This window comes from Thamnophis sirtalis, unplaced genomic scaffold (genome assembly GCF_051295495.1).
Source record: "Thamnophis sirtalis isolate CommonGarterSnake01/CBP01778 unplaced genomic scaffold, rThaSir2_p1.2 scaffold_5, whole genome shotgun sequence".
In the NCBI taxonomy this organism is placed as follows: domain Eukaryota; kingdom Metazoa; phylum Chordata; class Lepidosauria; order Squamata; family Natricidae; genus Thamnophis; species Thamnophis sirtalis.
The window spans coordinates 123,236,988-123,259,236 of record NW_028261385.1 but is presented as its reverse complement, the minus strand read 5'-3'; the positions used below and the strand labels follow the sequence as shown (position 1 = coordinate 123,259,236).

General features: G+C 36.7%; 1 long non-coding RNA gene across 1 annotated transcript in view; it reads right to left on the bottom strand.

The window, feature by feature from the left end:
* LOC148045629 (uncharacterized) overlaps positions 1-22,249 on the bottom strand; it is a 43,733-nt gene that overhangs the window by 5,523 nt on the left and 15,961 nt on the right. Inside the window, exon 2 of the long non-coding RNA XR_015696804.1 lies at positions 5,543-5,655. This is a non-coding gene — a long non-coding RNA (uncharacterized LOC148045629). The remainder of the gene's footprint in view (positions 1-5,542; positions 5,656-22,249) is intronic.

The window sequence follows — 22,249 nt, the reverse complement described above, 5'->3', positions numbered from 1 at the left end:
ACACGCAATGTCACCTTGGTAATATAATAGTATTAATACAAGTACTCCATGACTCACCACCATAATTATCCCCAAAATTGCTAAGTGAGACATTTGTAAAGTGATTTTTCCCCATTTCATGAACTTCTCTTACCACAGTTGCTAAGTGAATCATTGCCATTGTTAATAACCAAGTTGTGAAGTGTATCTGGCTTCCCCGCTGACTTGTCAGAAGTTCTTAAAAGGTGTCCACGTGATTCAGAGACACTGCAACTGTCATAAATATGAACTAATTGCCAAGCATTCAAAATTTTGGTCATGTGACCATGGGGATGCTGCAATGGTCTTAAGTGTGAAAAATGATCAAAAGTCACTTTTTTCCCAGTGGCATTGTAACATTGAATGGTCACTAAATGAACTGTTGTAAGCCGAGGGTTACCTGTAGAATTTTGTATGTATTATGCAGTACTAGCTGGATAACCGTGCTTCGCGACAAAACAATGTGATCGGGCTATGCAGGAGAAATTGGTTCAGTGGTGGTCAGTGATTGAAACACATAAGGGAATATTGTTCCTGCTGCCTTGAGTCCAGAAGCAGTTACATAGATGGAAGGCGTAGATATTTTGGTCAGGTACCAATGTTTAGTACTGTAAGGAACCCCAGACCACTCCTGAGTGAAGGAGTGGAATGTCTGCCAGTTTGAACTGACGTAACAGAATGTGAGGCAACTGGCAGTTGAAACAGAGTTCTTTTCAGGTGGGGAGGGGGAGTAGAACTTCTTAGCATCAGAGCGTGTTATTTACTGTATAAGAAATACTAATGATCTAATGGTCATTTCAAAAAATCCTTTCTTAGCAAGCACCTAGAAGCCAAGGGGATCATACATGCCAAATTTCAAGTTTGTAAGCTTTACCCTTTACCTGGAGATTTCGTGATGAGTGAGTGGTATTTGCCTTTTATATGTATAGATATGGCATAGCTTTGTCACAGTAGCAAGCCAGTCTCTTAGCCTTGTGAGGCAGTCCAGCCAGAAGCACAACCAGGTGTACTAGCTTTATCTTTATTGTAGGGTTACATTAAGATAATTTTGCAAGTATTGGTATTGGTATTTGGTATTGGTATTTATTCGATTTGTAAGCTGCCCTATTCCCCGAAGGGACTCAGGGCGGCTGAACAAAAAACCAGGGGAAGGGGAAAAACAAATACAGAAAGTAAGACAAACAGGACAGTGATACAACAATTTAAAAAAGCACAGCAAGCACAACAAGTTCGAGTAGGGGGGGGGGACTCAACCCCAGGCTTGCTGGGACAGCCAGGCCTTAACGGCTGTCCGGAAGGCCTGAAGGGTGGCGAGGGTCCGAATCTCCACGGGGAGCTCATTCTAAAGGGCCGGAGCAGCCACAGAGAAGGCCCTCCTCCGGGTGGTCGACAGCCGGCATTGGCCGGCAGATGGAATTCGGAGGAGGCCTAATCTGTGGGATCTAATGGGTCTATGGGAGGTAATTGGCAGGAAGCGGTCTCTCGAGTACCCAGTCTGAAAGTGTCCCTTCTGTCCCACACTTTTACTCTCCCCAAAGTTAGAGAGGGCCCTTTCTCAGATGCTTTTGCCAACCTTTCTCTTTCAGACTCACATTTCATTTATTGGATGTTGTCTAAGCTTCCTCCTGTCACTGAAGGTCATTCCCACATAGCATTACATAGTCCCAGAACCTTAAAATTAATTACTTTTGCATATTTCTAAATGAATATTGTAAAATATACTTTTTAGAATTTACTATCTCCAGTTTTTGTTCTCTGTAGTAGACCTTAAATGCTCTTCATATTATTAGATGTATTTAGGTATAAATAAAGCAAATAAGAATTATAGTAGGTCTCTTTGCTCATATTTATGTTTCCATAATTCCTTCTATTGAAATTGTTTAACAACCTTTTAACTACTGTCTAGCTTAGTATATTAAATTCTCTGAATGAATTTATTGGTGATGGCAAAGAAAAAATATGTAGGAAAATGAATTCCCCTTGAGATACATGGTATGACATGAACTTCCTGAAGTTATTTTCAAATGTTTCTGCCAGCACTAATAAATCTTTCAACTTTCAGAATAGGCTGTATTAATTAAAGAACTGGATTAGGTGTTTTCAAATTGCTGAAAGTTATATGTGCAATCGATTATGCCTGAAATGTAAGTTCAAAATGAAATATTTGGTATTTTAACAAGCAGATATCCAAACTAGTAGCAATAGCTTTTCAGATGTTTGATTAATCACATTTGTCTTGTAATTTTGCTTTATAGGATATTGGATTTAATATTTCCATATATTCTGTTTGTAAGCGACTGTTTATGTCTATGTATGGATAGGCAATGGCTAAAATGATGATGATGATGATGATGATGATGATGATGATGATGATGATGATGATGATGATGATGATGATATAAATATACATATATATACATATATGTGTGTCAGAGGTGGTATTCAGCATGTTCTGACCGGTTCTGGAGAACTGGTAGCGGAAATTTTGAATAGTTCAGAAAACCGGTAAATACCACCTCTCACTGGCCCTGCCCCCATTTATTCTCTGCCTCCCGAGTCCCAGCTGATTGGGAGGGAATGGGGATTTTACAGTAACCTTCCCCTGTAGTGGGAAGGGAATGGAGATTTTACAGCATCCTTCCCCTGCCACGCCCACCAAGCTACGCCCACCAAGCCACACCCACAGAACCAGTAGTAAAAAGAAATTGAATCCCACCACTGATGTGTGTGTGTGTGTGTGTGTGTGTGTGTGTGTGTGTGTGTGTGTGTGTGTAAATCACTTGTAGAAAAGGAGGAACTTACCTGACCTTCATTCTCCTAACCTTTTTGAAAATGCCAGTGATTTTCTTTTGCTACCAAAGCAAAATTTGATAGCAAAAGAGGTTTTCTGTGAAGGATTGTAATAACTTTTGGTCAAATATACATGAAATGCCACTAGAGTTGAGCCAATACATTTAAATAGATAAATAAATATGGGACTTCAGCAAAAACATTAGTGCTGTCACATTTCATAAGCCCTAGCACTTATACAGACAATTTAGAAAGCTCAGACTTCACAGATATTGATCTAATATTTATACCAACTCTTTAGGGTAGATGGTAATGATGGTAATGATGATGACTACTTTGCAATTATGAAGCTGATAAATATGTCTTTTTTCCATAGCAGACAAGATTCAGAAAGTCTCTGTGCATGAAAGCTCCTCATTAAAAAGAATATACATAGTTCAGAGTTGAACTAGTGCTCTCTGAGCTTGGTTGTTTGCTTGCAGACATTTCATTACCCAACTAGGTAACATCAACAGTGCTATGGAGTATGAGTTTTTCTCTATTTATATACAGTAGCTTTCCCTGCCAGTATTGGTAGGGATGTGGTTTTTTCCTTGGAAGTTCCTTAATTAGGGTACTGTTTCTGCTTGTTTGTCTGGGGTTAATCCCAGTTTATTTGAGTGTTTTCACTCAAGGTGAAATTCACATAGTTCAAATGATGGCCAACCAATGATGATGACAGTGGATTATCTAGTAAGGAGGGAGATAAAGAGATTTCTCTCTCTTGGTTATTTTACAGTGTACTCTCCCTCCCTTCAAACCCATGCCTATGAACAGCTATTGCTATTGTTCACAAAGGATATTGTCAGACCTGGAAGCCATCTTTTACATTGGGCCTTCAGGCCTGTCACAATTTCTACTGTGGGAAAATGGGAGGGGGGATTATATGGAGTATGGGAGATATATAGTCATAATAACATTCCTTTCTCAGAGAATCAAGGACACCTTGCCCTGCAGCTGCGATGGTGTGACTGGGAGGCATCTCCAGTTTTGGACGGTGCCTGATTGGATCATGTGATGGACACATGAGTGCTGGACAGGGACTTAAACTTTCTTTTGGGTGGGGGGGATGGACCTGGAAGCTTTCAGATTAAGATTTTCTCAGATGTGCCAATATGACACCTCTAATAAAATGGAATTTTGAGGAAATGCAAGCCTTGGAATCTTCTTTTGTTGGGGGTGTTACTTGGAACCCTGACAGATATTAGGACTGGCAATCAGAATTGCAAAAAAACTGTGCCTATTGATTTTTCTAGTAGCTCATAGAGAAGAAGATAACATTTTACCTGGGGAAGAAAAAATATCCCTTCTGTAGAGTTGTACACTGCTCCACATTTGGAAGCAAAATTATTCTTGATAGTATTTGCAAGTGTGAATGTTGCAATACAGCATATCCAAGTCCTTTCCAGCTGGTCAGTCACTCATCTCATCTCTTGATATAATTTTTTTAGGGTTTGCTGTATGCATACTGCCAAGTGGTGTGGAGAAACCTAGTACTCTGCCTTCTTTTTATAGGTTTATCCTGAGCAGGGAGAATTTGAGCTGAAGTAGGTTTTATCAACTTAAGTATCATTCCCATGGATATATTTCAACTCTAGATTTTCCCAGTCACAAGGGCATAACTGAGAATTCTGGAATCTATATAGCACTTGGTTTCTTACTACTTGGTGGTATACTTGGCTTTCACAACTATAAAGTTCCACTTGATGAACACCAAAGCACCAGTTCCAATTTGTGTCTATCGTGAAGTAGTATATCTCAAAAAGAGCTAAAGCTTGTTTAGAAATTCCAGAAATCTGAAAATAAGCACTTTTTATTTTATTTCAAACATTTATAGAGTTGTTCATCTTATAACAAAATCTAGCTTTTTTCTCTATCAGGAATTTTAATGCAATATCCATAATAAAACAGCATATTAAAACTATTAAAACTATTTATATAAAACTTTTGTTCCTGTAACCTTTAATTGGATGAAACACTGCATCACAGGACAACCATTTTTGAACAAAGTTACAGTGGGCTAATTTACAGTAAATCTGGGAATCGTAACTCCCATGAAATTGAAATATGGCAATTTTAAAAAATGTTTCATGACATCACATGATCATAAAAAAGTTTATGACGTAATACAAAATGTCATAACACATTTCCTATGCTGATGTTTGACTATATAATTCAACATAAGTTATGTTCAAGGCAGATACATCTCTGAACGTACCCCAACTTTCCAGTGAAGGTAGTACATTAAACGTTCTGTCAGGATTGAAAGCATTGTGGAATCTGGTAAGGAAATATTTCTGAAAGCATGAACCAATGGAATCATGGGTTGTCTTGTAAATACTAAAAACAAAACCTTGGAACCAAGTTAGCCTTTCACATGGTTGGAGAAGGTTTATATAGCTCTTTGTATAGGAAATAAAAAAATTCAAATCTCTTGCATCACAAGGTAAGTAATACAATACACAGCATCATATATTATAGAAAAAATATCCTTGTTTCTCATGCAAGAAGCAAATAGTTGCCTCTTTCAAAAAAATATAACATCAAGTCAACATATGCTTCTAGTAATATTTTTAATATTCAAGAAGCACAAGCTACTGTTGTAAATGAAGGTACTATTATAATATGTTGAGCCATGAAGTATTTCTCATTTTATCGTTCCACCTGTTAGACAATTTATTTTTTATATACTCACTTTATTGATGTGACAAATAGTTCTTGTTTACCACTGTCTGTTTAGCCTTTTCAGAGTATACATTCCCCACAGTGCACTAAGAAGCAGTCTCATGGCTCAGGGCAGGAACTTATCTGTCAGGCAAGAGATTAATGAATTACAATTCCCTTCATTCACTTTTTGACCAATTGGTGTGTGTGTGTGTGTGTGTGTGTGTGTGTGTGTATGTATGTATGTATGTATGTATGTATGTGTGTGTGTATATATATATATATATATATATATATATATATATATATATATATATATATATATATATATATATATATATATATATATATATATATATATATTTGATCCAGGTGTCTTTCTTAGCAAATCTTGTGACTGAAGGTGGTGGTGGTGGTGCACTAGTAGTATTTTTCAAAGTATTTCAAAGTCTTATAATTTTACTTCAGTTTTAAATATCTTATTCGCTGTTTTGCACTTCACTGTACAACAAGTAGAATGTGAGAATATTTTAAAGGGGAGTAGCAAATCTATGCAAGATAAGGTTATTAGTGGTTTCTAATCAGTGGTGGATTTCACTTATTTTTACCATTGGTTTGCCCCGCATGTGCACAGTCACTTTGTGTGCACGCGGACCTTCCATACATGCACTCGACCTCAAAATAGGATAGCATATCGCCAGGGCTAAATAGGATAGCATATCACCAGGGCAGGTGGGGTATTTGTTCACCCAAACCAGTCCAAACCAGCTGAATACCACCTCTGTTTCTGATCATGATAGCTATATATTATCTTAAGAACCAGAGATAGGAGGTAAATGCAAATGCTATTTACCTCACATGAGAAACACAACCATAGTTTAGATCAGAGGTGTCAAACTTGTGTTGTCATGGCAGCATCACATGACATATCGGGACTTTCCCCCCTTCACTAGGTGAGCGTGGACATGGCTTTCAGGCCACGAGTTTGACAGCCCTGGTTTAGATGGAGATCTTTGGTCAAATCTAGGAATGTTTCCTTAGTTGTTAAACCAGTCCTCAACATCACTACATTATTACTCCGCATCTGCAAAATAAAATTAATACTGCCTTATCTTCCAGAACCGTTATAATACTCAGAATACAGATATATGACACAATCTCTGCACTTACCATTAAAACAATATAAATATCTCATATCTATTATTATAAAAATAAATTGGGGAGCCTGACAATATTTGGGGACAGGAAGATGGACATCCCATTTCAATAGTTTCAACAGTTCCATAGTTTTTCCATTTCTCTTGAATCACACGTGTGTCTTTTTCAAGTTGAAATGAATTTATACAGATTTAAAAAAAACATTCTGTGCTTACATGATTAACCTGGTGGTTGTTTAAACTGAGACCAAATAAATTGGGTATATAAGGTTTCCTGGATCATTTAATAATCAGTCCAAATAGTAAATGAACACAAATTCCCTGCACTGGGGCTATTTAATTATTTCAGACTTTTCTGGGGGGAGGAAAAGCCTCCCCTCTGTAAACACATTTGTACTTTGGGAACAAATTCCATCAAACTTCCATTAGAAAGGCATCCCCATACCAGTAGGCTGAAACAGAATTGCCCCAATTTCACCATTTTTGTGGATAACTGTCTGACATGTGACCCTCATATTTGAAAAGCGATAATGTGCACATTTTGACATAACTACCAGAAGTTCCCAGAAGGATGGAAAAATCTAAGTTTCCCAATCCCTGAAGGTAACATAATCCTGAGTTTATATCACATGCTTTATGGGAGTTTATTGGAATATCCAGCAGAGTTCATGTCGTGTGTCATAAGGTAAAGCCTGTTCATTGGTGATTTAGTAGCAGTATGTGCCAGTGTTCCTGTAATTTATAGAGCACAGATGGTCAGGGATTGCTTCTGCTGACTTGTACCTCAATAAGAAATGAAGCCCCAAGTGTGATGTGCTAGGGATGCTGCCGGTTGATTTCGCAACATTATATGCTGATACAGAGATCTCTTCTAATGTTAAAGATTCCAGCAGTTTTGCAGTTTAAAGGGCTTACTTGGAAAAAGAGGGCAAGTGCAAATCAAGGCAGATACAAATGAACTTCATGAAAGAAAAATGAATTTTAGGAATTATAGCTTCCTTTCTTTCCTTTCTCTGGGGTTCTGTCATCTGTTAAATCAGTCAGAAGCAAAGGAGAACTCTATTATTCTTCCAAAACTAGCATTTGGTTTCAACTGAACTTAGTGCTTTTGTTTCTGAGGTTCAACTGATGGCAAACATTTCTAGGCTAAATTAATTTCAGGAACAGAGTAAAGCATGGGAATGTAAACATGGCTACTTCTATACAGCTATTCAAAATCCAATCAAGCTTCGTGCCACTTTGTAGGGATTCATACCAGATAAATCTACAGATATTCTGGTGCCTAACCAGAGAACCACTTTGTCTCACATACTGTCATATGTTACAACAGTGAAGAGCCGAGGTGGCGCAGTGCTTAAATGCAGCATTGCAGGCTACTTCAGCTGACTGCAGTTCTGCAGTTCGTCTGTTCAAATCTCACCAGCTCAGAGTTGACTCAGCCTTCCATCCTTCCGAGGTGGGTAAAATGAGGACCCGGATTGTTGTTGGGGGCAATATGCTGACTCTGTAAACCGCTTAGAGAGGGCTGAAAGCCCTATGAAGCGGTATATAAGTCTAACTGCTACTGCTATTGCTATTTATTTTTTTACCATAATATTATAGGGGATTGTGGGACAGCTGCCTAAATGTATGATCTCAATCAAAATGTTCTTCTATTCTGGTTGTTTGCTCATCTAAAAGCTCATTTTTCACTGATGGCTGGGATTGGATCAGTTTAGCATTTTTATTTTTCCTAACAAACAAATTGGACAGAATTACCAAGAAACAGAAATTTCATATCGTTGGTTTACTATACTAGGAAGAATATTGAATACTTCAATATTGACTGTTTAAATATTGAGTACTGAATACTGAAATATCCTTGCCTACCTTCTCTTTGCTTTTTTTCAGAAAAGTCACATAAATGACTAGAGCATTTGACCGAATTTTCTACTTAGCCTAACTTAGCTGACAGAGTTGTTTCAGTGATAAAATACAGGGAGAACCACATATAACATCTTACAAGATGCACATGAAATAACCAAAAGGGTTGTTTTGGGTTATAGTATCCCCATCTTATTTCATCAGTAAGATATTAACCAAGAGAAATAAATACCATTGAACTGAGGTGCTGAAATAACATTTTGAGAATACCTTGAACCACAAGAAAATAATTAGGTGCTAGATAAAATAAATTCAAAATGCTCATTGATGATGACCTGAGGTTTAAATGTTTTACAAAACATAAGACAGTGGCTTTAAAGTATCACTGTTGATAGCAGCAGGAGCTGACAAGAACTCAGAAAAGCTGAAGCAAAATGATGGCCACCAGATTACAAGGAATTAGAAGCAACTTAATAGCCATGACAAATTTCCACCAAACTTTTTGGTCTAACATTTAGTCTAGTACATGGCCTTCAAACCTTTTGGATTGCCTGGGCTGCATTGAGTGAAGAGGAATATATGATATAGCTAATGTATATAAATCACACAATAATGTTACAAGTTTACAATCATTATTACCTTTCCAGGGCTGTATGCACCCATAGGCTGCAGGTTGGATACACCTAGCCTAGTGGTTAGGTTATCAGTCCACAAACCAAGAAACCAAACTTTTAGTCCTGTCTTAGGCATGAATGCTGGCTAGATGAGTGGGCCAGTCACGATCACTCAGCCCAACTCTCTTCACACACAAAATTGGGTGCGGGAAAATATGTAGTAGATATGTTTGCCACCTTAAATGGTCTATAGAAATCATTAAAGGCAGAATTTTTTTTAAAAAAAGCTTTGGGATATTCTAAATTTATCTGTGAATTCATAGTGGGGGGAAGATTAAAGCAGAAAAACTGAAATATATAGATAAATCACATTAAGAACACATTTATATTCACATATATTTATTTAAAAATTGGCTTGTTTGCTTTTTAAGAAACACCACCACAATAAACCTCTTTGAGGCTGTTTGCATCATCCTAGGATGGTGCAGACATTCCTTCTCTACTTTTCAGCAAAAAACAAAACATTGCTGGTGAACCAAACGTACTGGAGGAAATGGGCAGCCAAAGTCATAAGCAGCAGGAATGCCTTTTGCCTTACCCGGTGATGATGTTCCTGACAGTCTTGCTACAGATCACCAGCTGGGGTATGTCAGATTCCATTTTCTCAGAGCTATGTTGATTTACACCAACTAGTCCATTGTCTGCTTTCCTACTTCTGACCGACAAATTCTCTGGCTAAAGGAATGTGTCTTCTGCATGCAATTTGTCAATGAGCTTAAAGCAAAGCAGTTATACCAAGGAGCTGATGATGCTCATTCATCCTGGGAAGCAATAGAAGGAACTAAGCTACCAAGTCTAAACTATAGATCTCTCCCAATTACTATCAGTCATATGCTTTTGTGTTAGAAATAGTTTCCTCTTCCATTCTCCTTAGACGCTACTGATGGATGGATTGCCAAAAACTGAGTCAGCACAGTCTTTTCATATTTTGGTTCTTCAAATTGTCACTATTCTGACTTTAAGTAATAGAAGACCATTGTAGATTGTATCTTTCCAGACTTATTTATCAGCAGGATGATTTCCAGGTAATACTTTGTGAAATAAGGAATACTACTGGTATTCTGGCATAACAGATATTTCCCCAAAATTAGAATAGAAATATATACATTTATAAAATAAAAATGTGGAAGATAATAAACTGCTGTCTACATGGCATTTAGTAATTCATTGTGGACTTTATTGCCTGCTTCCTTGAATACATTATATCAAGGCAGGAAATCTATTGTTTATGATCAGTTTCATATGTGTTCTGAAAAAATTGGCTAGCAAAACACGAATATAATTTCATTGTCTCACAAGGCATTGCCTGGAAATCAATTCAATACTATATCTGACATATCCAAAAATATCCAAACTGGCAGAAATCATAATTAAAGAAAACTCCAACATTTTAGAAATAGATCAAGATCCAAATCTTGATAGACAGCATTTGGGACTATTTTGAATATGGGAGACATTTATTGTATGATTATACATAGCATTTTCTTGATATGTAGACTGGTCCATACATTGAAGCACAATTAGCCCAGTGCCTTCCTAACATAACATTACATAAAACATAACATCAACACCTGGAATGCTCTACCTGACTCCATTGTTACATCCTCTAACCCTCACAGCTTCAACCTTAAACTGTCTACCGTGGACCTCACCCCATTCCTAAGAGGTCCATAAAGAGGGCATGCATAAGCGCACCAGCGTGCCTACCATCCTTGTCCTACTGTCCCCATTTGTTTGTATTCATTTCTTTCATTCATGTCCATGTTTATATTAATACCTGCTATCTTGTATATGTTTGACAAACTAATAAATACAAATATAAATAATCAACTTGTAGCTCCCAGAATTCCCACTGTTGCCATGATAACCATTCTGAATTCTGGAAGTTACAGTGCCAACACACTTTTTTTTAAATCAATGTACATAAAATACACCCTGATAAACATAGGTAAGTATGTTAAAAGGTGTTTTTTAAAATCATAGTATGAAAGGCCTGATGATGTCTGAGTTTTGCGTAACTCCAGTTTAGATAGCAAAAACTTTGATGAGAGATTTTGCAATAAGGGAGAAAGAAATAGGAGCAAAGAGGATTGGAATTAAAAACAAAAGTATCTCACATATATCAGAGACCAGAAGAAGAGCTGTAAGGCAAATAAAACTGACAGCCTCTCAAAACTCAGGTGGCACTCTCTCTTTCCAGTTAATTACAATTTTAATTACATGGCTTCTTGTGACTCTTTCATACCTAATAAAGTAGACACTGTGGGACACCAAACTTAGGTTTTGCTTGAACTGCAGGTGTAAGACTCAGCAGGAGACATAAATCAACTTCTTAAACATGTTACCCGGATGTGTTCTGAGTTTTAGTTCCCATTCATTTGTAAAAGTGTCTTTGTTTTTGTCTTTTAAGAAATGTTTGACTATGATGCCTTTTCACTTAATTATATTCTGAATTTTTGCTAGTGAGACAGTCCTAGTGCTAATGAGGCCATTGAGGCCTTTGAACTATGGTGCTGAAGAAGACTCCTGCAAGTCCATTGCACTGCAAGGCAATCGAACGGGTCAGTCCCAGAGGAGATCAACCCTGACTGCTCTTTAGGCGGCCAGATCCTGAAGATGAAACTCAAATACTTTGGCCACCTAATGAGAAGGAAAGACTCACTGGAGAAGAGCCTAATGCTGGGAAAGATTGAAGACAAAAGTAGAAGGGAACGACAGAGAATGAGGTGGCTGGATGGAGTCACTGAAGCAGTAGGCGTGAACTTAAATGGACTCTGGGGGATGGTAGGCCTGGAGAAAAGTTGTCCCTAGGGTTGCGATGGGTTGGACACAACTTCACAACTAACAACAAATAGTCTGAATTTTTGCTAGTGAGCCAGTCCCATTACAGTGAAAGATGGGGAACTGAAGGTAGCTAAAAAGTGAGTTAATTGTGAAAAATACAAATTAAATTCAACTACTTAGCTACAGTGCAATGCTCATCTTGTTTTGGGACTCTTGGTAAGAGGTTTGGCAGGGGTTGTGTATGCACCTGACAGGCAATAATGCCCAGGGTAAAATTAGAAATCTCAAAAGTAACAGAGGCAGAGAAAACTCTATAGTGTCCATGGTAGCAATGGGGCAGCTCATCTAATCTTCCTTTAAATTTGGCACTTAATGTAGTGTTATGCAAGTAATGTGGGAAACAAGGGAGGAACAGCTTGAGAAAGCAATTTAGTGAATAAAGCAATAATACAGATAAGAAAAACAGGTGTAGATGTGAACAAGGAGCAAATGATCTGTTGGGACATCATTAGCTGATTAATTTAACCTTGCTATTATTGTAGAAAAACTCCACTTTAAGAAGAAACATTTAAGAGGGTAAGCAGTCCACAAGGAACCAAAAGAGATTTTTTTAAAAAATGATGTGAATCATTGTACATGAAAAAGCATATGACAATTTTGTACTTCAGTGAAAGCTTTGCTGTGAAGGAATGTCAAAAAAAAATAGTTTCCCCTTTAATTCACAAATATCAAATGACTAAAATTCATATATAACTGGACCATTCCACTTGACATTCTGGATCACTTCACTTGACATTCTGAAATCTATACTGAACCATATATAGGAAAACAATTAAAATGTGAGCCTAAATTGAGTATAACAAATATGTAGGCTCACAAAATGTACACATGGGCAAACTTTCATTTTGAGAAATTGCCCTTTAAACAAAGCAAATTAAAAGAAATATACAAAAACAACAATTACTGTTTTGAGATATTTTTAAACAAAATTAAAATTTGAATGCAGCTAATCCAAACCTTGAGTGGGAGATTCATATTTGAAATAAGGAGAAATTTCCTAACTGCAAAACCCTTAAGGAATGCCTCCAGAAATCATGGGTGGCCTATCAGTGGAAGTTTTCAAGAAAAGATTGGATAGCCATTTCTCCAGGATGGGATGAGGGTAGGAGGCAGTGTCGGGCTGCTGCCGGTTTGGACCGGTTCAGGCAAACTGGCAATTCAGGTGAGCAGTTGGCACCACTCACCCGCCCCTCCCCTGCCCTATCCTATCCTATATTTCCATGTTTTTCAGCTCAGCTGATTCGCATGGCACAGTGAATTGCTGCGCCTTAGCTGTTTTACTCACTAGCTCTGCAGTAGAGTAAAACAGCTTTAGAGCTTAAAATGGACAGTTTTGAATGCTGCACGCACATGTGCTCACCAAACCAATTATTAAACCAGTTGCAGCCAACCACTGGCAGGAGGTTAGACTAGAAGATCTCCTGGGTCCATTCCAACTCTATGATTCTATGGAATGTTTCCTCTTAAAACTTGATTCTAATTGTTAGAGCACCAAGTCCACATAACAATGATTCTCCAAGTCTTTCATTGGAATCTTTCACAAAAAGGAAGGTTCCTTGGTGTTTGAAAGAAAGGCTGAGATTGATTCAGATTCCTCTTGTTCTGCCTTCATTCCATTTAGATGCATGTTGATTTCTGAATTGGGAGTGGCTATTGCTGTAGTGATACTACTATATTGTTGACAGCTTCAACTGTTTGCCTCATGCCTAGAAAACAGATATGCAATCCTGGCAGAAAGGCCTGAATAATCTCTCTTTTTTTTATGGGATAGCTTTGATCTTCACTGAGAATAGGAAATGCAGCTTTGCTCTCAGTAATAGTACTGATTGTGTTTGAGCTTTCAGATGTTTGAAGTTTACTTCAAAGTTATTTATATCGGAAGTTTTATGAGTTCCCAGGGGTCAAAGTTTTGATTTGTTAATGCATTTTATGCAACCATGAGCATTGTTTCATGATATGATTTCATCTGACTTTGTGAAATACTGTAATTATGCAATGCTAATTTCAAAACCTACTTCACCCTGAAGTACAATGGGAAACTTTGGACATGAACTCTAGAGCAGGATAGGTTTATAGAGAGGAAATATAAACAACAAGAAAAATATATTTCTAACTAAATATTTTACGGCATATGTCTGCACATGCACATTACACAAGCACAAAGATCTCATAAGTTGTTCTGATCAAGTTCATCAAGGCAATGGCATAAATCAATGTTTTATCATGTACTACACAGTGGGCAAGAAAATAGATGTGCATGTTGGATGTCACCAATATCAAGGTGCAATGGAACTGAATCATGACAAAGTAACATGATCTGCTAAAGGCCAGAAGCATGGCTTTTTAATATAGTCCCCTTTCATTCTACCCTCATTTAGAGGTACAATATACCCCATGAACTTTTTTTTCACTTGCCTTTGTATCAGAGTTGTAGCATCAAGAAGGTTGGCTGCCTTGAAGCTAAGGTGATTCAAGCTAGAAGTTTATGATGACAGAAGAATCACAAATCTTTTCTCTTGGAACTTCAGCAAATGTTCAGTGACATCTCCTGATCTTCCAGACTAGCAGCTGAGGAACTGAAGCTAAAGACCACCTAAAGAAAAGTAATTTAGCTGTAATAGTGACAAGGATGCTATGGAGTAGAGCAAAAAACAAACACTGAATTGTTTGCCTTCTCCCATAGAGTTCACTTATTAAAGAGAAAGAATCACTTTCAAAGCCAGCACTTAATAGAATGCATTGATTGGGTTAACTTAACTCAGCATAAACCTGATTACTTTTCACTTAGTTAAAGAAGGGCCTCACAATACTATAACCTTCTTTCACCAAATCCTCTGAATCTTTTGGACTACAACTCCCATTACTCTTAGCCTTCCTTGACAATGGAGATAAATTAGTTATATGTGCACTAGGGCTGGGTTTGAATGAGTTGACAAAGATAATCAGTGTGTTTCAAGTAGCTCAATAGGACTTAAACATTATTCTGCTCTTTTTAACTATTTTAACTAGATTTTTCTTTCTTTCATTCATTTCTTCCTTCTTTACCTTCAAGTCAATCTTGACTCTTGGTGATTGCCTGGACAAGTCCCTTGTCCCTCTTTCACTCTTTCTTTCTTGTTAGATTCCACTGTGGGAGAGATTACAATAGCTGAGAACTAAATCTGTGCATATAGGATTCCTCATTAATTGGATTATTTCATGTTCTGTTGCCACAGGTTCCATGCTGCAAAGCCTTAGGTGTTGAATATCATAGCCATTTTGGAGTAGTTGTCACTGTTGTGTAAATTACAAATTGTTCCTATTAGAGTTCCAATTTCCTGATTCTTTCCTTTTCCATTTTACAGCTAATTCATACATTTTTAGGCTATGTTAGACTATCCATCCAAATACCAGTGAGGAATCAAATCATATAAATTCTCTAATTTCTCCCTGCTAAAAATCTATACTGCTGAAGGAGTACAGAAGTTCCTGGTTTATCCATCTGTAACGGATAAGCAGATTTCTTATCCTTCAATAATTGCTTATTTTCCCTATCAAACAATAGGAGAGAGAGAGAAAAAAATTATCACTCCAGAGCTGAGCAAATGCCTTATTGCACAAGAATTCTTCACCCTGCATTTTATCTGCCTCTACTTTTGTAAACCTGATCCTCTCCAAAGAAGCAACAATTCTTACAAATTCAGTGAAACAACTAACTAGTTAGAGTAAAACACATTTAAAAAAAAACAAAATCCAACTTGGTAAAATGTTCATAAGGATAGCTTAGTACTTTCATGTGTTGAAGCTACTATAAAAGCAATCATTCCAATGGCCACAATAGAGAAAAGCCCCCAGTTATCATCTCTTTTGTTCCTCACTGTCCTCGTGGGCCTTTGAAAGCAGTTTCATATTGCAGAGCATGTGGTACGTATCACTAGGTTATTCTGTAACAAGAACAATGGTTAAAACTAATGTCTTCCATATCCTACCTTCTGTAATTGAGGATAGTAAATGAAGCCATATGCTATTCGGAAAGGGAAAAGAATGAAAAATAAATATTTTGACATACTGTACAAAAATTTTTTGATAATAAACAAGAATTACCAGGGAGATTCTTTCCTCTTTTAATTCTATATCTTCCAGAAATACAGGTTTGAATCTATTTGATAGTATAACAAGACAAATGTTAAGAAAGTAATCATTACACTTAGAACTCATTATCTCTACATTTACCATCAATCATTTCCAATGAACCATTTTCGCTCATGATACAACATTTAGTGTTGGTCAGTTGTGGAAGCAGGGGAAGATCTACAAAAATAGATCCAGTGGAGTCACACTGTTAGCTACATTCCATAGGAGGAATACTCTAATTCTATACTCCTTTCGGAGTTTGCTACTTCTAGGTCTGTTGAAAGAATGTGGCTGCGGAATTCTGGACCTTATAACCCAAGTCAACTGGAGAAATTCAGATTAGGAGTGGCAAATCTTAACATTTGCAATGTTAAGCTGGATACTAATTTTCCAATAAAAAATAAAATAATGCTAAAGGAACATGCTGCTGAATCTGTGCTACAAAAACACAATAAGCTTAAGCTATATGTGGAGGATAAACAATTAGTAACTAAGAGCTAATTGACAACCACTTAACCTGGCATGGAAAAATTACTTCTTCTTTTTCTTTTTTAGAGTAGCTGTTATTGGTTAAAGTAACTGTCTCAAGCAACAGTGATCTACAGAAAGCCCAAAACCAGAAACGTGTGGTTAAATATGTTCATTTAGGCTACAGTACCCCTACTTCTGTAATAGAATGAGATGAAAGTAATTGTTCCTAGTTTTCTTTCTTCCTTTGGTTTAGAAATGAGAAAGGATTTCCTTTTAATCTGTATATTTTAAAACATGCATTTTTTTTTGTTGGTTTAATATTTTGATTGTTAAACAATTCATATTATACTGTATGTTATTGTGTAACAAAATACTCTAAGCCTTTTGGAGGGGAACAACTGTGCAACAATAATTTGTTAGTTCTGAATATTCCAAATGTATACATATATGGGTTTCAAAGTAAATTATACTTTACAAATATAATTCTGAAAACAAAATGCAAATAGTATGCAATTGAAAGGCTGGGTTTAAACTGTTAGTTGCATTTACAGTAGTTCCCATTGTATATTTTAGTGAGAAAGATCAGACTTTTTAAACTGAAGATACTAATTCAATGCTGAGAAAATTCGGCTCAATCTGGACCCAATCCAAATATTGTATCAGTACAACAGAATATATTTTACAGCAAGTTTAGTTTATTGCACTGTGAAAAAAAAGCCTTAGGACTTAGAATATGTTCACCAACAAGTTTATCATGTGGCCTCAGACTGGAACAATGTGTGAGGATTTTGGGATCACAGAACAACCTGCCAATTTTCTGAAGAACTGTAGGAGGCTACTCATGATGCTGGGATTAAGACAGGTTTTAAAGTAGGGATGCAAACCAGAGCTTTCCATATGTTCTTCCAAAAACACACCAATATCATGCTGCCAAAATTCTGCAATTATCCACTAAATTTCAAGAGACAAATACTATGTAATCTTACCATGTTTTTCCTTCAGTTGAAACTTCAATAATGAAGCCCAGATAATGTGTAAAATTGTAAAACTATTACTAAAAGGGGCTCCAGATGTGACTAAATCAAGCTTTGGCTTCTCTAAATTATCATTTCTAAAATTAACTAGCCCCTCCTCTCCCCCCACCCAGTTTCTTATATTCAAGACAACTATCTGAATTTCAAGTGAAGGTATAGCACAGGACCTAATGTCCTTTTTTATTACTTTTGGCAATACACCAATCCCACTGCTTCTGATTCATGAACCTACATTCTGGGCAATAATGTTTCTGATGGTAGCAACTGCTGTATATTAGTATATTCCATACAATATCCACAATTCTTTTTTTTAAAACAGGCAAAAATTGCACCGTGAGGACAGGAAAAATTACTTACACTCTGATTTCACTTTTACAAAATAATATCATGAATTCATTTCAGAGGGAAGGTATTTTTTTAAAAAAGACATATATGTTGAAGAAGCACCTGGTGCTTGTTTAAAATCAAAACAGGTAATAAAACCTGTTCACTGGAAGTATCATATACAGGTAGTCCTCAATTTACAACCACAATTGAGCCCAAAATTTCTATTGTTAAGTGAGTCATTTGTTAAGTGAGTTTGGCCCCATTTCACGACTTTTCTTACCACAGTTGTTAAGTGAATCACAGCAGTTGTTAAGTTAGCAACCTGGTTGTTAACTGAATCTGGCTTCACAATTGACTTTGCTTGTCAGAAAATTGCAAAAGATAATCACAGGATGCTGGGACACAGAAAGGTTCATAAATACGAAGTAGTTTGCCAAGCATCTGAATTTTGATCACATGATCATGGGGATGCTGCAAAGGTCGTAATTATGAAAAATGGTCATAAATCACATTTTTCAGTGCCGTTGTCACTAAGTGAACTGTTGCAAGTTGAGGACTACCTGTATTCTGTACTTTACCACACTTTGTGCCTCCACATTACCAAAATGCTGCTTCTGACTTCAGATTGTCAAACATCAAAGCTCGTTGTGAGGAAAATTAGATTGGGAAAAGTTTGAGCATTAATCTGTAAACATTCTCTTGCTTTCGGATATTTTCCTGATCTTCCCTTTCCAATTTTATATTTTGGAAGCCATAGTCTTTTAGGCATGATATGCCAATGCTTAGCTTGATTTTTTTTAAAAAGAATTTAAATTATTAGGATTCATTTCTGAGTTTCTCTGTCTGGAATTTCAAAAAAGTAATACAAGTCCTTAAATTCTCTGGATCTGGGAACAGATTCTATTTGATTATCTTACTTATGTATTGTAATTCATTGTTACCTGTGTGTGAAAAAATGCACTTTGAACCATGAATGCGCTGTTGTCAGTGCGATTCAGCGCTCATTCGTCGGAGCGCTTTAGAACACGCGGTTTTGTCACCGCGGTTTTGTCGTTCACCCTTTTGTCGGTGAACCACTAATTGGAACACCAGTTTGATTTATTGCTTCATATAGACCTTATTGTTTGACTCGAAGTATGGAAAAAAGGTTAAATATTTTTAATTTCATCGTTATTTTTATTACGTTAGTCATTTTAATATATAATGTATATGTATTAAAATATACTGTACTGCTTTAATATGGCATTCTTTGTAGGAAAATTGTATAAAAATATGAATACATTTATAAAGGAGAGTATTAAAAGGTTCACTGTAGTTGCTATTATAGCACATTGAGTCACTCCTAACTTTGGGAACAACTTCATGAAAGTTTTTTTTTAAGAACATTTCTGGAAGTGCATTGCAGTGTCTTCTATATAAATCTGAGAGAAAATGACTGGTTCAAAGTCATCCAGCTGTCTGTCATGCTTACAATAGTACTACAATTCACTGTCTCCCAGCTTCTGATTCAGCAGTTTTAATTACTACACCAAAGTCTTGGTACATTCATGGGTCAATCTATACATAAAACTGGTAAATGCTAAAAAGACTGTATTTTTAGTAAATAGATTAGAAGCATATAAATATCAGCTTAAAAACATAAAAGCATTTGATCTGGCAGATTAAGGACGTTACAGAACCTGTCAAGTAAGGAATGTTAGTGGCAGGGACTAGAAGATGGACTTTTTCTGCAGTATCCCTGCCCTGTGGAATATCTTCCCTCCGAGATTAGAATTACCTCAACCCTGTTGACTTTTCATAAGGCTTTAAAAATGTGGCCGTGTTCCAGAATTTAGGATGCTGAATGTGTTAAGGACCTCATATTTGGGCTTTACTGTTAACTGGCTAACTAATATCTTAGCTGCTGGGCATATTTATTTTACATATTTGTATTGTGTTTAAAATGCTTTTCAATTGTTTATAAACTTTTAGAATTGTAAGCAACCCAGAGTTGAACAGCTATAGAAATTACATACATACATACATACATACATACATACATACATACATACAATAAATCTAATTTGAATTGAACTGAACTTTTGATCAGCAACTGCTTTCAGAATACATTCAACAAAAGTAATTATAATTTAATTTCAGGACTAGTTAAATTAATCTGGCCATGGAGAACCGTGGACTTATACAACGCACCCAAGTTTCATTTCCATCTTCTGAAATATCCTTCAGAAACTGGCATATGGGAAGTCACAGGAATTTTATATATTACAGATGCTGGTTTTAGAATAACAAATGGTTCAATCTACAGACCTGCCCAGAGTGATGCTTTGTATTTAGATTTGCACCTCATTAAACCCTTTACTATAGAAGTGATAAATCTGGGCCTGATTAACATTTAGAGATTCAGTTTGCTTATAGCCAGATGACTCCATCTTATTCTTTTGAATGAATGTGCCTTTTAAGAAAAAGGAAGGAGAAAACTGATAATTGATTACAGAGCTATGCTATTTGGAAATTCATTTTATTAGTCTTTCATTAGCTCAATATTAGCTTTTGCCGGGCATTTTTAATTAGTACTACGTAATAAAAGGATCAAAACAACTTTATGGTGGATGCTATTAATAAGAGAAAGAGTACTTTCTTAAAAGTAACCCTTGGTTGAACTGGTTTAGGGAAGAAATCCTAATCCCATTTTATATTTAAAGATGTTTCAATGCATTATCTGTACGAGAAGCATCTGTAGACTTTCTCAAGTGTACCAATTTTCCACAATGATTTTTCTTACTTCAAGAGTTTAAAATTTCACATCAGGTTTTCATTTGAAAGTTTAAAAATGCATGCATGGACACAGTCCACTTTGTCTGTACTTAAAACACCAAGTTGAGATTATTTGTAAAGTACTAGGCCCCTAATTGCCACTTCTAATTATTCATTCCATGTTTCATTTGTCTGAATGAAGCACAAATCTGAATCTCTGATGTGACCTTCAAAATGGGTTCCACCATACTCAACACCTATGGTCAATTTAGCTACACTGTCTATTCTCACAATATGACCAACAAAGATACTACTTTTCTGAAGTCCTATTGTTCCCAGTGTTTCATATTGTCCTGACTCCTTTTTGATCTCTTCTTGCTCTCACTTATTTTCTCTTCTCTCCCATTATAAAAGAAGGAAGCAGCATCTAAAGGGCGACAGAAAGTCTCAGTAATCCCTAAAAACAAGCCAACCTCCTCTCAACTGCTCCACAACTTGGTCAGCAATCAAAATCACAATTTACTTCCCACAGTTTTTGTTCTTCTTTGAAAAAGTCTAATAAGGTTATATTATACTTGCTATCTAAATGGGGAATCTTTGGGGATTAAATGGGATAGTGTGTAAAATTATTAAAGAGAATGAACAACTGCAGAATGGAGTAGGTTATATCATAACTGGCAGTAATTTATCCCTTTTCCTGTTAAGCCTGAGTAGAGAGTTATGTGGGTATCAGAGCTGGTATTCAGCAGGTTCTGACCAGTTCTTGAGAACCAGTAGAGGAAATTTTGAGTAGTTCGGAGAACCGGTAAATACCACTTCTGTGTGGCCCCGCCCCCATCTATTCTCTGCCTCCCGAGTCAGAGCTGATCTGGGGGAATGGGGATTTTACAGTATCCTTCCCTTGAATGGGGAGGGAATGGAGATGTTACAGTATCCTTCCCTGACCACGCCCACCAAGCCATGCCCACCAAGCCATGCCACGCCCACAGAAATGGTAGTAATTTTTTTTGAATCCCACCAGTGGTGGTTAGGTGGTTAGAAGCCTCATTTTTAATCCTAGTATATTAAGAATATTGAAGGGGGGGGGGGGGGTTACCTCAAAATGAAGGTATGGATCTTCAATCCATTATACTGAAAGCTGATGCAATGGAGGGATTTAAGGAGATCACAATATTATGATCTGGGATTGCAGGCAATCTTGGCATTGTAAGTAATTTATTTTAGTGCAATTCTTCCATAAACTTTCAGACAGTTCCTAGACAGACAAACATCTGTGTGGGGTTGTTTGTTTGTTTGTGTGTGTGTGTGTGTGTGTGTGTGTGTGTGTGTGTGTGTGTGTTTCTACTCTGGGAGATGTATCCCATGTCATGAAATGCAAAGTTCTTTGTTATAGAAAACTTGTGCATGGAAGTTTTTGATAAGAATAATGTTCATGTAAAAATTCTCAGGTAGCAAATATAGGACAAAAATAAATATCTATCTTGGAAGCTTGGGAAAGTAT